The sequence below is a fragment of the Oxyura jamaicensis genome, chromosome 4 (assembly GCF_011077185.1).
Source record: "Oxyura jamaicensis isolate SHBP4307 breed ruddy duck chromosome 4, BPBGC_Ojam_1.0, whole genome shotgun sequence".
NCBI lineage: Eukaryota > Metazoa > Chordata > Aves > Anseriformes > Anatidae > Oxyura > Oxyura jamaicensis.
Genome location: NC_048896.1, coordinates 28,978,507 through 28,995,544, shown reverse-complemented (window position 1 = coordinate 28,995,544; position 17,038 = coordinate 28,978,507). Strand labels below are relative to the sequence as shown.

At 39.2% G+C, this 17,038-nt stretch overlaps 1 protein-coding gene across 3 annotated transcripts in view; it reads left to right on the top strand.

Moving 5' to 3' along the window:
• FSTL5 (follistatin like 5) overlaps positions 1–17,038 on the top strand; it is a 348,242-nt gene that overhangs the window by 70,062 nt on the left and 261,142 nt on the right. For 2 of the 3 annotated variants that reach the window (XM_035323585.1, XM_035323583.1), the window contains exon 1: positions 1,100–1,414. The exons of the other annotated variant lie outside the window; for it this stretch is intronic. The gene's annotated coding sequence lies outside the window, so the exon portion shown is untranslated. Of the gene's footprint in view, positions 1–1,099; positions 1,415–17,038 lie in introns of those variants that run through there. 3 annotated transcript variants of the gene reach the window in all.

The following is a 17,038-nucleotide window of genomic DNA, read 5'->3' as shown; positions in this document are numbered from 1 at the left end:
CTGGTGGTACCATGACCTAATTAGCAGTCCAATAGGAACTCCCTTATGAAATAGCGATAAGCAAATGCAATCCCAAGCATCCCATTTTGTTATTTCTTGTGTTAACTAGTTCAGTTATTTAAGTACACAATGTACCTAGTTGTGTTTGTCACTGCAGTTTTATTCCACATACAGATGCGCGTATAATTAACCTAGCGTGCCAGTGTAGATCAGAACAGCTGACCTCTGTCTGTCTTACCCTGGTCACAGATGATTTAGAGGCAGTTTAATACTTTAATCTGTAACACGTTTTCCCAAAAGGCCAGAAGCAGGTAACCTATAATGCCTTGAAGAGTAGATACTTAATTTTCATAATGACTTCACGTTGAAGATTAAGTAGCTACTCTTTAGAAGTGTTGGAATGGATGATAAATTAATTTGAAAGTAATAAATCAGATAACTATCTGGTTATCTCACAGTAAAAAGAAGGGCCAAGGGGCACTTCAAACTTTTGTTATTTTGCTTGATGTGTAAATATTCATAATTTTTAGGGTATTTTCTCCGTGTGTGGGTGGTGGTGGTGATGGTTTCTGTTTGTCCCCAGGTGCCTGTTCTCCATCGCACAGACGGAGGTGATAGGACATACATGGATGGGATTCCCAGTTCTACCTCGGGGCGCTTTTCCCTTGCGTTCCGCAGCCGGAGCTGACTCGCAGGGGAGGTCCCTGCTTTGAGCAGGGGCTGCCGGGGGGAGCTCAGCCTCACAACTCCGGCAGCCAACTTGCTACGGGCGGCAGGGATCTCTGATACGGAGCCTCCGGCATCCCTGCGCGCTGGGCCGGCCCCTCCATCACCTCCAGCATCCCTGAGCGCTCAGGCGGTCCCTCTACCACAGCTTATCAGCACCTTATCGCCCCCACCCTGCCGTAACACGGGCAGAGACACAGCCGGGCGGCTGTGTATGCGTGTGTGTCCCCCGTCCCCCCGCATCTTTGCGCGGGGGCGAGCGGAGGCGCGGAGCTGCGAGCCGAGTCCCGCGCCCCCTGCAACAAAAGGGGGCGGGCGGGAGCCTTGGGGGGCGGGCCGGGGGCGGGCCGGGCCGAGCTGAGCGGCGCGCTCGGTCGGTCGGTCCGTCCGTCCGTCGGTCTGTCCGTCCGTCCGTCCGGGCGGCGAGCGCGGCCGGTGCTGTCCGCGGCGCGGCGGGTGCTGAAGGGCGGGCGCCCCGCGCCGGCGGGCTCGGGCTCCGCGCCGGCAACTCGCCCCCGGGCCCCCGCTCGCCACCACTTTGCTCCCGGCCGGGAAGGTGCTGGGGCGCTCGCGGGTCTTCCGCGGGGAACCCAGCGGCTCGGCCGTTCTTTTTCTTCCCCTTCTTTTATATTTTGATTTTTTTTTTTTTTTTTTTTTTTCTTCGGGGACTTAGTGACTCCGGGCTAAGGTAAGCGGTTCCTCTTCCCTTTCTCCTTCTCGGGTGGCAGCGGGGCGAGGAGCTGGTAATTAGCGGCACAGCAAAGTTGGGAGCTTGGGTCAGCGTAGAGGCGACGCTGGGGAAAGAGGCGTGCAGTTTTGGGCAAGGAAAAAGGTGCCGTGAACAAAAGGTGCGCCTCGGCGGAGAAGTTGGAGGCTTATTTTTCTGTGAAAACTTGCTTTCAGGGTGATGTTCCAATGTTTGAAAATACCTTATTTTAGAAATCTTTGCTGCTTTAAGGATGTCTAAAGGCATTACAGAAGCTGCTCTGTATAAACACTAGTTTTGGGGGACGAGAAAAGCTCTAATTGATTCTGTCTGGAGGAAGAAGGGATATGTAAGGTCATTCTGGGAAGTAGAGAGCAAAGTAGGAATTAAAGAGGATTTAAAAACACAGCCTTATGCTGCTCTGTGCTCGTGTGCATGCTGGTGTGTGTGTAACACAGAAGGGCGGTTTTACCTCGGTACATGATTAACAATTTAAGGCTGTAACGCTAGGCACTTGTAAAATAGCCTCCTGCTGAAAGGGATCAGCCCCATCCCCGTCTCCAAGGTCAGTGTGTGCAGTGTGGCGTGTGAGCCCGTGAAAGTTGCGGGTTGTTTCCTCTGGTACGGACCAGGGAATGGCAGGCCTTCCTCCAGACTGCACCTGGGTGTAAATGTGAAACCTTGATTTAATAACACAGTATTATGTTGCATTATAGGACTGCTGGTGGTGGTAATTGAATGGAACTGGAAAGTGTGGGCACATTAAATGTCTTGCTATTCCAGCAGTGTTTAACCTTTCACAAGCTTAGTAGGGCGCTCAGCTTCATGGAAGGGATTTCTGCCCCTTCTGTCAGCTGTCAGACTTCTGTGCACGCACAGAGCAGCACCAGGCAGGGATTTCTGCACGCACAGGGCAGAGCAGCACCACGCAGGGGCTCCTGTCTGAGGTGAAGGCTGATTCCAGAAGGAAAGGGATGCTGCTGCTTGTGCTACCAGTGCTACCAAAATGACTGCACAGAACAGACAGGCAAATGAGGTCCTCAACCCGGATTTTGTGGCAATATATATTACTTTATACTCTTGAAGCTTTGGTAAATTTTCTTTAGAACAATGACCTAAAATACCTGTTTCTTTGCATATTTGTCTTGTCCAAGAACTAGCAGGTGTAGTAATTGTACGTGTGAAGTGACTTTTGTTGGTGGATCAGAGAAGACTGTTTCATGTTGTTATAGAATTTTTTACTCTACTATCATTTATTTGATGTTAAGGTAGGGTATTTTTACTGAATGTTTTTATCAGCCAGAACTTAAGGAAACCATTTGACACCAGCACAGAAATACTGAGGAGTAAAGTTGAAAGCAAGAAAATTGAGGAGAAGGTAGTTTAGGTTGCTAAGATTTTCATTAAATTTAAGTAGGATTAGGAAATACACATGATATACTACTCCCCAGTTATAAAGCAGCCCTCATCTTCCTCTTTCCAAAAGGTAGGGCAAGATAGTTTATTACACTGAACATGCACTGGTTATAAATCCTCATTAACAGTCTGCCCATTAACTAAGACAGGTCTTATCATCTGTCGTAGACACGAACTTGCTTTGAAATGTTTTGATATAAACATAAATAATGGTACTTTGCAAAGTAAAAAGATTCAAGTTGTTTGCTTTCTAAAGGAGACATTTGAAATGTTTTGGAAAAGTTAATTTAGAACCACGTGGTGAAAGCATTTCATTAACTGTGAAAAAATCGGAATAAATATTGCCAAACTTTTGATGTTCATCTGTAAACATACAGGGCCTGAATCTGTAAATCCATGTTTACTTGAGTAGTCTTTATTCATATACGTAGTCCTGTTAACTGCAAAGGGGCTGCATCCATCATTACATGAGTAAAAGTCATTGGTCTTGCTGAGATCGGTCATTTTACCAGCATCAATCAGATAATAAACTTTGAAGCTAAAACGTTAATTTGGTACTTTAATTTATATCTTATATCTGATTGTATTGTCCATGCAATACTTTGTCTTAGTTTCCATTTGGTTGCTTTATTTTATAAATCATGTTTAAAAAACGGAGCTTTGAAATGATAGGTAGGCTCTCAAGGAAATAAAATGGGACTACTATACTTCAACAAAATGGTTTTCTAAATGTACATGTACATCAAGTGGAATATGTACACTGTGGTCCATAACCATTTTGGTCATCTGTTGTTATTAGAGAAAGTGTTCAGACTTTTTTTTCAGTCTTCAGTAGTAATCATGCTCAAGCATATTTATATACCTGGAAGGAAGTGTGGAGTTCCAGGATCTTTAACGATAATATTCAAAAGTTGAAGAAAACCAGGTGCTAATGGCTTGGCTAAATAGCTGTCTGCAAAACTGCTGCAAACTCAGGAGGGCTGTTGTCATAAAATCAGTATTCGGGGAAACCCACTGCTGAAGTGGTGCTTTGTAGACCCTGCTTACGCTGACCGGCGGACCCACATGTGCATGTGCTGGCACACGCTTACAGTTACTGGTGACAGCACCATGCTCACAGACTTTTAGGATTTCTTAAATTTTGTTTGGTAGTGGGTCACCTGGGTATTTGCAGGGCTAGCATTTAGCTTTAAGAGTAAATGGTACTCAGTAAAAAACAACCCTAACAAATGTTATGTTGTTCAGTTCTAGATGTGTTCTAGATTGCCAGTCTAGATGTCAGTTTGACGTTACTCAATAATCCTCAATATTTGTTTAAAGAAGCAAGAATATTCAACCCTAAGAAAAGCAAATCTTACAACCATGTACATTATTTCTCTAAAATTATATAAGACATTTTTTTCCTTGGAATAAATTTATGCAGCTCTAAGCTGTTATTTTGTATAAAAATTCAGAAAACAACTTTTGCATCACTTATCTTTGACTTCTGGAGAACGTAAAGTTCTGGTGAAAGCAAGGTTATACTTGGCTAGTGTTAGCTTCAAAGCTAAATGAGAAGGTGGAGCTCTGATATGAATAGTTCTCTCTTTTAACAGTCCTGAATTTGGCTTAGAAATTTCTAAGGTAAGAGGTCAGAGGAAACTTAGGTCACTAATTCTGAATATTTTTCTTCAGACTGGCAAACACTGTGGGATAATCTGGGATATTAAACATTCCAGGAGTGAATCACAGGTTCAAGGGGGAGTAATGAATCAAATACCACTCTAGACTTTGTTCTTAGGTTTTTCTAAGTGAGTGTTAATTATTCAGCGTAGCTCGGCCTATAATGTGCTATAATTTTAAAGCAAAGTAAGATTAGAAAGTTTCTTTGGATGCACAGGGAATAGCTGTCAACAAATCAAAAGTTTGAGAACTTGTTTTCATAAGATATTATACATAATTAATAAACTGTGCTTTTCTTGCCTCTTGGTAGAAAAGACAAAGAATGCTCTTCTATTAGGATAAGAAGAGTACATTTATACTGTGTAATAAAAAGATATTGAAAGGGCTGTGGGTTGAGTGACAGTTATGGTTGCCCAGCACCTTTGGAAACAGTGCTGTATGAACTCCCTTTAACAACTTAATTAAGATAAAATATTTAAGTAAGCACAGAATAAAGTTCTACCTTCAGAGGAATTGAACCTGCCTCCTAATTTCTTTGTGCTATTTTACAAATTCTTTGGGTTTGCGGTTAATAGAGTAATCTCTAGTTAGAAAATCTTGTTTCCTAATAAGCAGGTTTTCTTCCTTTCTAGTGCTTATACTTGTTAACATGTGTTTTGCTACAACAGTTAGGATGGGACAGTGCAGATAAAGAAACTTCTGTACAGTTATTGTGGCAGAACTGTGAAAATGCTCCCCAGTTGCCATCGTCACCCGTTTCCTCTTTGTCATTGGTAACCCTGGTTGTTCTGGCTGAGTATATTGGCTGAGAGATGCAATGAGATGGGTTCAAATCAGCCAAACTGTTGTGGTCCAGCCAGACATGCTTCCTTTACAAGTGGGTATGGGAACTACTTGAAAATACGTAATTGTCACCCGTTTTCAGCTTGATTTGATAGCAACATTTATGTGGGTGTTTACCCTTACTACTCTAGAAATGAAAATAGTAAATCTATTTAATTAATTACACTTTATATATTCCCCAAGTGAAATCGGTGGTCAATTATTTGGCTGCTTTGCTGAATTGTGCAAATCTCAAGAAAATAATAAGTTCTAAAGAGTTAAATGAGGGGAGAGTTGGCAATACTTGCATTGATTGCTTGAAGTAGGTTGAAGTTCACAGTTTATTTGCATTTGAATTAATTGAGATTAGTGTCCAGCAGTGCTTTTCAGAGCAGGCTTCAGAAAGACTTTTTTGTATAATAAAGTACTTGAAAATGTTAGTTGGAAGATGATGGAGGATATTTAAAATACTTTTTTCTTCTTCTGACACAGCCAGCTTTTTTCCTCGTTTTACTTAAAGTTAGGCTTATTGTAATTCTGAAATATTTTTACCACTGAATGGGTGTTCTTGTGTAAAAAGCCACCATCAGTTTCAAATCAGCATATTAAAAGCTTTCTGAAATCATTTTTAGTTTCTTTATGAAGAAGTTTTATTAATAAGTTTAAAAACAGTTCATAACATGAATCAGATGCAATATAATGGAAATCATCGCTCATATACAAAAGCGATTAAAAAAATACAATTTTGGTTTCCATTAGTGACTGAAAATCGTACCACCAAATTATAATTAAATAAATAATCCTATAGTTTGAGTACTGCATTCAGTGGTAGTCGTGCGCTTACAGTGATAACAAGAACCAGGTTCTGTAAGGTGCAATGGAAGCATTGGATGCATGAAAATGCCACAATATCAATAGATATCTTTAGGAAAAATATCAATGAACTGTAAAAAAAAAAAAAAAAAAAAAAAAAGTAGGCAAAATAGCTGTTATAAAATTATACCTTATATCTGGTCTTACCCTTCCATGCTTCAGTTTATGCATGTTGTCTTGTTGTCTTCTGGTCTCTCTCCAGCTTATAATTTACTTTCATACATGGGAGCCCAAAATAAGACACAGCACTCTAAATGTGATCTAACTTGAGATGTTAAGGACTGCTCAGCAGAAAAGACTAGTATCTGTTCTCTCAGATTCTAGATTCGCAGTCATTTAAGTGATTTTTTTGTCCCTTCTGTATCACCTTTTCTATCAGACACTAAATTTTCCGTTCTAACGGCCTGGTTTGAGTCTTAAGTCAGCAGAAAGCAGAAATCCTCATATGATATTAGGTGTGTACAACATCTAGGTGACAATTCACTTTTTTTAAAAAAAATTATTTTTTTAATGAAAGATTATTGAACTTGTAGAATCTGAGATCAAGTATCTCTAGTAACGGCAGATTTTTTTCAATGTTGTTCAGGTATTCCTCAGTTCTGAGAGGTGAAGGCTCTGAAAGTGATCAGAAGGACAATACTATTTCCAAACATGTGCTTAGTTAGCCCTACACAGATTGCAGGGAGTGCAGAAACTGATATTAAAATGAAATAGCTTATTTTAACAGTGAGCCCTTAATTTCTTCTTCATTCTTGTTCAAAATAGTACCATGGAGTCATAGGATGGTTTGGGTTGGAAGGCACTTTAAAGAGCATTTGGTTCCAACCCCCCTGCCAGTGGGCAGGCAAACCATCTTTGACAGCGGTGGGATGACTACCATTCATCATCTGTATTAACAGTGGGAGATCCACAGAGAAGGAAGAGAGGCTCTTCCAGACAGTACTTTTGGCATGTCCTTGAAAGTGGAGTTGCATGGGTTCTCTCTTTCCTTGCCGCAGCAAAGGTTAGCCATAACCCGACCTTCAATGAAAAATCAATGTATTCATTCTTGAGTGATGATTTTCAAACTGAAGTACAGTTTGTCACATTGTTCTCCTGTATTGTCAAGTCCTTTAACAGATTATTCTGATTCAGAATAAACCACGAGACACACAGTGCCAGATCATGGTGTTTTGAAAACTGATCATATTTTGTACTTACTTCCTATGCCATGAGGTGAATATTCCTCAGCTACTATATCAGAAAGATAAAATATTATTTTGAAAAGTTTTGGTTCTCCAACATACATGTTATACCTTTGTCTTCCCTTTATAGTACCTTTCAAGTCTTAGGCAATTCAGAAACCTAGCTATAACTAGTATTATAGCAGGATTTAAAAAAGGAAATGATATTTGTGTCTTATTTTTGTTCTAGGATGTTTCTGATAAACAGGAAAAGTCTTCTGTACATTGATGCATGGGCTGATTTAGTTCTTTTGTTGGGACATTAAAAGAAAAAGAAAACCACACACACACACACAAAAAACACACAGTATCACTCCTGAGATTTAACTTCTGTGTTATGCAAAATATTCTTCAAACTGGAAACTGTTTTTCAAGCAAATTGAAACTGTGTAGCTTAGCTATAATTACGTTTTATTCTACAGTCTAATAATAGGCCAGTTCTCTTTTGTGCTTAGAGAATTGTCACAAAAATATTTGGAACAATCTACATTTGTATGTTGTGTTCCATTCAGTGGGGGTGGTGTTGCTGCACTTCGGGGTTTTAATTTGAAGCTTTAGAAGAGTGCTTCTGGCGTCGTATCTTAAAATTGATGCGCCTCCTATTAAAATCAAATGTTTTAATATATTTGTGTTCTTTATATCTTTTCAGTGTGGTAGTCATATTCATCTACTGCTGTAGGCTCTCAGTAATTTCTTCCATGCATAAGTAAACTTGAAGAGTTTCCATGCTTGTCTTTGCATACACCATGCACGTTTTAACATAAAAAGTTAATAAAGCTAAACTGAAGATTTGATTCATATTTTCAAAACCTTAGAAATTAATAGGGAAAATAACAACCGTCCCCTCCCAATGTTATCATGGTTTCTGAGGTATAACAGCTCTCATCTTAACCAAAAGATGTAAGCTTGGGTTATAATTTTGTCTGTAATGCTTTAGAATGTTTTTATTAATTCGTGTGCTGTATCTGAGTCCTTCACAAACTGTGAGAAGTAAAATACCTAACAATTTTGTTTTTATCATTCTTTGTCTGTTCTCTCTGTAAGAGACAAAAGGTCCAAATGCAGTGAATTAGTCTTGTAGTTACGATGTAATGTGTGCTTGTTGATGGAGTTACCATGTGCATAAATGTTGAAAGAAACGTTAAAATTTCGATCGTTAAGCTCTTAGTGGTTAAAATGTAGGCAGGTAGTCTTGTGTATATATATATTTTTTTTTTCTAATAAAGAGTGTGAACAGTAGATTGCATCCATGCATAGAAATTCTGAATTCTAAAAATCAGTTATTTAAATATTAAATGGAGTTATTTCAGAAAGAGCTACAACATTGTATATATAAAGTAATGCAAAAAGCATTGATAGCTTTTTAAATAAGGTTCAGAATGAAGACACTTTAAATTTCCCATACATCTGAGATTCTAAAGCTGCAGATTATCATTTTGATTTTCAGCATCAATTTTCTTAACTCATCCTGCAGCAGAGGATGCTGTGGCGCATCATTTTACATCCATTAATATCCCTTTAACATCCAGTTTGGTGTTTTTAAGAAAGGAAAAAACTTGGTATTTTTTTTGGTTCTTTAGCATTGGTTAAACATTTCTCATTGGAACTGGATTTTTGCAATGACTGTTGAGAAGGTCTGTTGATTTACTAACCATGGGTATTTAGGGATGGCAAGAAGGAATACCGTTTCCTGTGAGCAGTTAATGGCTATCACTCTTGTCAGTGAGTATTTAGGGACAAGTAACTCCTCAGCTGATTTTGTTGTGCATGTAAACCAAGTTTGTGAGTCTGTTGGCTTATCATTATGCAATTTTCAGTGCTTTTGACTAGTGTCTGCTGGATCAGTTGTATCACAACCCTGTGCTAACTGCATCAGAAGTATTTGTGTGGGATGGATGTAACACATAATTTTCTTTTATTTCTGGCATTTATGTCCAGCAGTAATTATGCCCTTCTGTTTTTCTATGTTATCTTTTACATCCTTTTTTTTCTCCCCCCTATTGCTAGTCATTTATTGAACAAATGCCCTTTTTCTGAATTGATGAAATACTTATTTATTTATTGCGTTAAGGGTTGTATTTTTAGTTATTTTTAAGTTTCAAATATGTTAATCTTGCAGTCTTTCATGGAATACAAAATGTCAACTGTAAAACTTCACAAGCTAAAAAACTCCTTTGACTAAGTTAAACTGAGATACAAAGGAATACAGAAGTGCAGTCAACACAGAATGCAAAAGCTGAATCAATATGCAATATGAAGTGAGGGTTAATTTAATTTACAAAGATGAGTGATAAAAGCGAGGCTTTAGATCTGAAGTTTCAAAATTTGGAAATGATGTGTCTAGGCAAATATATTCAATCTGAGATTTGTTAATAAGCATTAGTGGATGAGATATAGTCCAGAGAAGGGTTTGCCCATATTAAATTTTGTGTAGAATTTATTCTACTTCAGAAATCCAGGAAAAAAAAAATGCTGGTATTATCACTGTGAAAAAAAATGCTATCTTATTTCAAATGAAGTACCTTTTGGGCAGTGTTACCACAAATTTGTTATTCAGTACATTTTTGAGTTTGCCTAATTTCTCAAGATTATCAAGAAATTAAGACCAGAAAAGAAAAGGCTATGCATTCCAGGAGCCGGAAGGTAAGAATCCTGCTACCCCTTTTGGCTTGTGCTGTTATGAAAGTATACCCAGAGGAAGCCACATAGCTGCTCACAAATGAAGGGTCAGAATTTGGTAGAACTAGGCTTAAAGAGCAGAGTGGATAGGGAAGACAAAAATCAAAGAATTGTACATAAAAATGAATAGAACATTCAGAATTTCAAGGAGATAATCCTTGGGAACCATTATTTTATGGATGGATTTTTTTTCTCTCAATCCGTGATAAAAGACTTCCATTTTTCTCTTCAGCAGGAATTGAATTTTAGTGTAAAGTAGCTAGGCAGAAGACACAAGCATTTTGGCATATCTGATTAGATATCTGCTAGATATCGTAGCATCTGCTGAGAGAGAAAAATAAATAAATAAATAAAATAATCCTTAAAACAGAATAACATAACTAATGACTTCACAACAGTGCCTCCCCCTCCAGCCCCTCATAAATAAGAGAAGAACAATGAGGTATCTATTTTCTTTAAAGACACAAAGGAAGTCCACAATATTTAAACTTTTGACACTGTGGCTACTTTTCCTTCTCCCAGTTTCAAATGGAAAAAATAAAGTGTAATTACTTGTGGAAAAATAAGAGAAATAAAAATAGATGTGTTCCCAGACTGATGGAAAAATGGTGTGGTTACATTTACGTTATTATTATAACAGGTTTACATCAGTGAGAGTATGAGGATAAATCAGACACCATATGTGCAACTCCACACTTAATTACTAAAAGAACACTTCTGTAATGAAGGCTGTGTCATTGTTTTGAAGTTTGCTTCCTCTTTATCCTTGCACACATGCTATTTCTGGCCATCTGTAGGAACTACTATAAAATCAGAGTCAGTGGGCAACTCTAACAATAGAAGAATATTAATGGTAAAAATCTGTATTACAAAGGAAAGGTAATATATTACTGGATGCTCACCGAGTGCTGTTATGACCAACATCAATATCCTTTTGTTATGTAACAAAATAATCATAATAACAAAAAACAGCACCTAAAATGTTGCTTTAGAAGGGATGTTTACAACTTCAAGATAAGCTAATGTCGCACAGTGAAAATAAAACTTTGCAGAAGTCATTTGCAGGATGGAAATATATTACTTCTGTCAAGATGATTCAGACTGTCCCGAAAGAAGAAAAGTCTTTTTTCTTGATCATGTTGTAAGGTCAAGTTTCTAGTCACAACAGTATGAGACAGATGCCCATATATTATACTTGTTTAAACAACATTTCAATTATATTTTGGGTATAGTGATTTAAAGTGTATTGTGCTCGCTTTGACATAATAGGGCAAGAAAAGCAGTGAATCAGAGAATAAGCTATGTATTTTTACAGTGTAGCTAAATAGATAAGTCCTTATTGGACTCTGATATCTATCAGAAAAATGAAAGGTAAAAGCATTAGTCCATATTAATCCATCATTTTGCAGACAGTCACTAAATGGAATCAGTGGAATGAAGTAAAAACAGTCTTTGTCTAGTGGAAATGAAGATGTTTTTCCTTTGCTGTGTGAAGATATTGAGAAAATTGGTGTCACGTACAAAACTATGCAAATAGTATAATACCATGTGGTGTGTATATATATATATATATATATAGTACTGCTTGATCTTTCCTTCTATTGAACAATGGTGTTCATATGAGTAGGTAGTGAGCCAGAATAGGGAGCTGATCTGGACAAAAAATGAATCTTTTCCTTCACTGTCCTCAAATGGTTTCCAATTGGAAACTGAATGGGAGTTTCAATTCAATCATAGCGTAAGATCAGCTTAAAGCTCACACTGAACTGCAACCAAAGTTAAAAAATCAGCTTTCTTCAAAATTCTGGAAAACTGATTTAAACTAGTGGGTTACTGTGGACATATAGTAGGTTATAGAAATAATTATGCAAGATAAAAATAGAACAGAATGGAACAGTCCTCTGACTTCAGACACTGAGCTGCATGTAATTTTATTTTTTTTAATTCCTAATTTATTTTTTTCCTCCAAGGGACATAGTTTTAAGTTTTCCTGTCAGGGCTTCTGGTGAGATAATTTGTCCCTATGGCATAAATTCAACTCGATGATGATAGTCTTATGGGAATGTTATTCTAGAAAGTGACTGCTGGAGAGAAAACACTGTTATAGCTACATTTATCCTCCTAGGCATGTTTTTGATATCCTATTAACAGGGGGAAAAAAAAAAAAAAAAAAAAGGCTGAGAAGGGTTTTGCCTAGCTTTCTACAAAATGGTACTTCTGAAATAATTTTTAGATACCCCCTTGATACCCCCTTTCTAGATTTGCATCTCCCTTGGGCTTTTAGAGTAGGCAAAACTAGAGTTATAGTGAAATGTAGACCTAAATCTAAGCTTTCTTTCATGGGTGATGGTCAAAGAAGTCAAGTAAGTTTGGAATAAGAGATAATTTTGGAGTGTTTTAATGACAGTATTCTCTTTTTCTAATGTGCATTGAGTGCTATCTTATTGTGCGGTCAGAACCATGGGCAACTCAGAGGGTGTCATAGTGTTGAGGGTAATGACTAGGCAGCAGTATGTTGTGGCACCTTTTCGTATGGTAGCTTAGTTTGTCACTTGGAGCTGGCTCTGAGCTTAGGAGGCTGCCCGAAGCAACCAGCTATTAGGGGAGAGCAGCGATGGCTCTCCTCCTGTTTTGTTTCCAAGCATTCAGCCTGGAAATTGCAGGCAGACTGCAGTGCCAGAATTGAGTGCTGGAAGTCATTTATTACGGGAGAAATTAGAGAATATGAGCAGTACGCCCTGCTATGAAGAATACCCCCAGTGCTCCTTTAGCACCACTCCATATCCCCTCATCTCCTGCCCCATGCCAGCAACAGGAATAGCAAAACAAATTCTTCAGTGTGTCCTGTGGGTTCACTGCCTTTTTTCCTTCTTTAACACTCTCCTCTGGGGGTTTCTGTTGTCACAGGGTAAGTTGGTCCCAGGTCTTATTTTTGGAGAAGTTAAAGATAGAAGGCTTGACCTGAGTTTGCCATCAGCTGTGCTTCAATGTGATCTGTGTGCTACCTTGCTCTGGAGGACAGGAAGTATTATCCCTGCTCTCCATTGAACATACCTTGCAAAACAGAGACCTGGAATTCAGGAGAGGGAAGAAAAAAAAAAAAGTTAATGACCTTTGGAAGAAGGGGCAGGCCACGCAGGAGGGCTACAAAGATGTTGTGAGGTTATGCAGGGAGGAAATTAGAAGGACTAAAGGCTGGCTAGAACTTACATGCTACAGTAAAAGACAATAAAAATGTTTTTATAAGTACCTAAACAAGAGAAGGAGGACCAAGGAGAATATCTATACTTTATTGGATGCAAGGGGAGATATAGTGACAAGGGATGAGGAAAAGGCTGAGGTACTTAATGCCTTCTTTGCCTCAGTCTTTATTAGTAAGACTAATTCTTCTCAGGGTGCACACTCCGCTGAGCTGGAAGACGAAGGCAGGGAGTAGAACAAAGCCCTTATAATCCAAGGGGAAAAGGTTAGTGACCTAACTTACTACACCACTTGAACACACACAAATCTATTGATTTGGTTGGGATCCACCCAGAGGTGTGGAAGGAGCTGGGAGAAGTGCTTGCCAAGATGCTTTCAGTAATTTACCAGCAGTACTAGTTAACTGAGGAGGTCCCAGTTGGCTGGAGGCTAGCAAATGTGATACCCATCTACAAGAAGGACAGGAAGGAAGATCCAGGGAGCTAAAGGCCTATCATTCTGTCCTTAGTGCCAGGGAAGGTCATGAGTGGATCATCGTGAGTGCCATCTCATGGCATGTACAGGACAGTCAGATGATCAGACCCAGCATGGGTTTGTATGAAAGGCAGGTCCTGCCTGACTAGCCTGATTTCCTTGTATGACGAGATGAGCTGCTTACTGGATGAGGGGAAGGCTGTGCATATTGTTTACTTGAACTTTGGAAGGGTATATGATACTGTTTTCCACAGCTGCCTTCTGGAGAAACTGTCTGCTCATGGTTTGTGGATGGGCATATGTTGTGCTGGGTAAAAAAAAATGGTTGGATGGCAAGTCTCAAAGGGTCATTGTGAACAGAGTCAAATCTGGTTAGCAACAAGCCATGTTTCCCAGGGCTCAGTATTTGGCTCAGTTTTTTTAATACCTTTATGTTCGTATTGATGAGAGGATAGAGTACACTCTCAGTAAGTTTGCAGATGGCACCACGTTGGCTGGGAATGCTTATTTGCTTGAGGGTAGGAAGGCTCTGTACAGGGATCTGTATAACCTGGATTGATGGGCTGCATCCAGTTGCATGACAATTCAATGAGTCTCATTACAGGTCCTGCACTTGGGGTACAACAACCCCACGGGGTGGTATGGGCTTTGGGAAGGGTGGCTGGAAAGCTGCCTGGCAGAAAAGGAACTGGGGGTGCTGGTTGGTAGTCAGCTGAACATGAGCCCACACTGTGCCCAGGTGGCCAAGAAGGCCAATGGCATCCTGGCTTGTAACAGAAATGGTGTGGCCAGCAGGATGAGGGAAGTGATTGTACCTCTGTACTTGGCAATATTAGTACAGTCATCATATAGTACTGTTCCTTCGTACTAGTAAGGCTGTACCTTGAGCCCTGTGCTCAGTTTTGGGCCCGTCACTACCACAAGAATATTGAGTTGCTCATGCGTGGCAGAGAAGAGCAACAAAACAGGTAAGGGACCAGAGAACAAGACGTCTGAGGAGCAGCCAATAAAATTGGGCCTGTTTAGCCTGGAGAAAGTGGAGGGGCTTATGGTAGGCCTCTTTGTTCTCTACAGCTACCTGAAAGGAGGCTGCAGTGAGGAAGGTGTCAGTCTCTTTTCTCAGGTGTCTAGTGATGAAGGAAACATCCTCAAATTGCACCAGGGGATGTTTAAATTAGATATCAGGAACAATTTATTCATGGAAAGAATAGGTGGCTTTGGGACAGGCTGCCCAGGGAGTTGCCATCCCTGTAGGTATTCAACAGATGTGTGGACATGGCACTAAGGGTTTAGCAGTGAACTTGTAGTGTTAGGTTGATGGTGGGACTTGATGATCTTAATGGTCTTTTCCAGTCTAAATGTTTCGATGATTCTATGCAGATTGCCTCATTTATGCAATTGTATGCTTAAGGTGATGAAGATGAGAAAAGAAAGATATATTTTTCCCCTCAGTCTAAGCAGGGCAATCCTTTTCCAACTTGGGCCAGGATGAGAGATTTTCTTTCTGTGAGAATGATTACGTAAGGCTGATTAATGAGAGAGTGATTAATTAAAGACAAAAAGGGGGCTTTATTTCATCTGAATAGCCTTTGTTGAGGCTCCTTTCTCTCCTTAGTAGTCATGTAAGATCTGGAAGAGTCTAATGTAATAGTTCTCAGATTGCATTGGGTGTTACTGAATGAGTTGGGAACCATTTTTCCTGCATATGTAGTCTCCAACAAGATGACTAAAATGACTTTCATAAATACTTTTTTTTAAAAAAATCTTCTGTTTTGGTTAATTGGTGACAGTCTGATGGTTTGTGGAAAACCTACCTTCTGGATAACAATGAAAGTTTCAAATTATTGCAGTGTAGTCATTCCCAAACCTTCAGGGTACAGACAGACACAGGAGAAGCTCTTTCAATTCTGACTGTGTAGGGATGCTTACCTGAGTCAGCACTGAGGATGCATTCATGTAGACAGTAACTGATTCATCGATAAAGGGCCTGTGTGGAGTTTGAGTAAGCTGCACTACTTTGACATTTGCCACTTTGACATGTGATCAGCATTTGTGGCTGATCGGTAGGAATGTGCTGCAATGTTCAGCAGTGTCTCCTGGATCCCCTTTAGAGACTGTTGGGTGTCCTAGACAGTCCCGAAGTCAATGTGATTGACTCAAAAATTGGGAACACTGGCAGGGGCGGATGAAAAAGGGAGCACAAACATGTCTCAGGGAGGCAGAGTGATTACATGAGGCTGTAGTTTCAAAGGGATCGACTTAAGTGAGAAGAGATCCTCTTGCTTATACGCGGTTCACACTGGATGTGATGTGGAGTGTCTGCTGATGATTATACCTAGGTCATAGGAGCTTGAATTCCTTGATTATTTTTTTTTTGTGTGTGTGTGTGGCAAAAATAAAATAAATCTTAGTTTTTTCTGGCATCATATATGGACAAAACTTTGTTCCAGGCAATTTTACAGTGAGTTTTCCTGCATCCCTACTGTATAAATAAAACTGAAGATATATACCTTTTTTCTGCCTTTCCAAAGCAAATAGATAAATGTATACTTGAATTTATGATTATATTCTGTTTCTTCTTGTTGTGTGTGTTTGTGTATTTGGTTCAACAAATGAACACAATTTCATCCTAACATATTTTGTTAATAAGATGGTGATGGTAGGGGAGAGACCAAATTCATTCCTTTCACATACTGACCGTTTCATCACCACCTACTGGCTGCTCCTTAACTTTTGTTTTGTAATGTGCCCATTCCAATCTTCTTAGAAATGACAATTATTTTTTTTAGTTGATGAACTATTGAAAATCTTATTTATGATCCATTTTAGCTACAAGCTCATAAGGACATTGTAAGTTTAATGTTTTACTTGCTGTCAGATTTCCAGCATCCATTTGGAAGGGTTTTGACTAGTAGATGTATTAGAGCACTATAAAATCATACTCATTAAACCCTTTAAAATAGTGTAAGGCAGTTAAAACACAGTAGGAAATGAAGATTCTGAAGATTCATTCCTTATGAATGGGATTCAGAGAATAGAGTAAGAGAAATGCATTATTTTATTGGGAATATCTCTGTGAAATTTGAAGAAGGCTACAGTTCTATGAAGTATTAATATAAACTACAATGATGCAATAAATTTGCTATAAGTAGGGGAACATGAATGACAAAGCTCTATGGAAAAAAAAAAAAAGTTTCATCAGGTATGACAGTCCAGGGTGACTTTTCTTCTTTAAAACCTCAGAACTGTGTGTTTG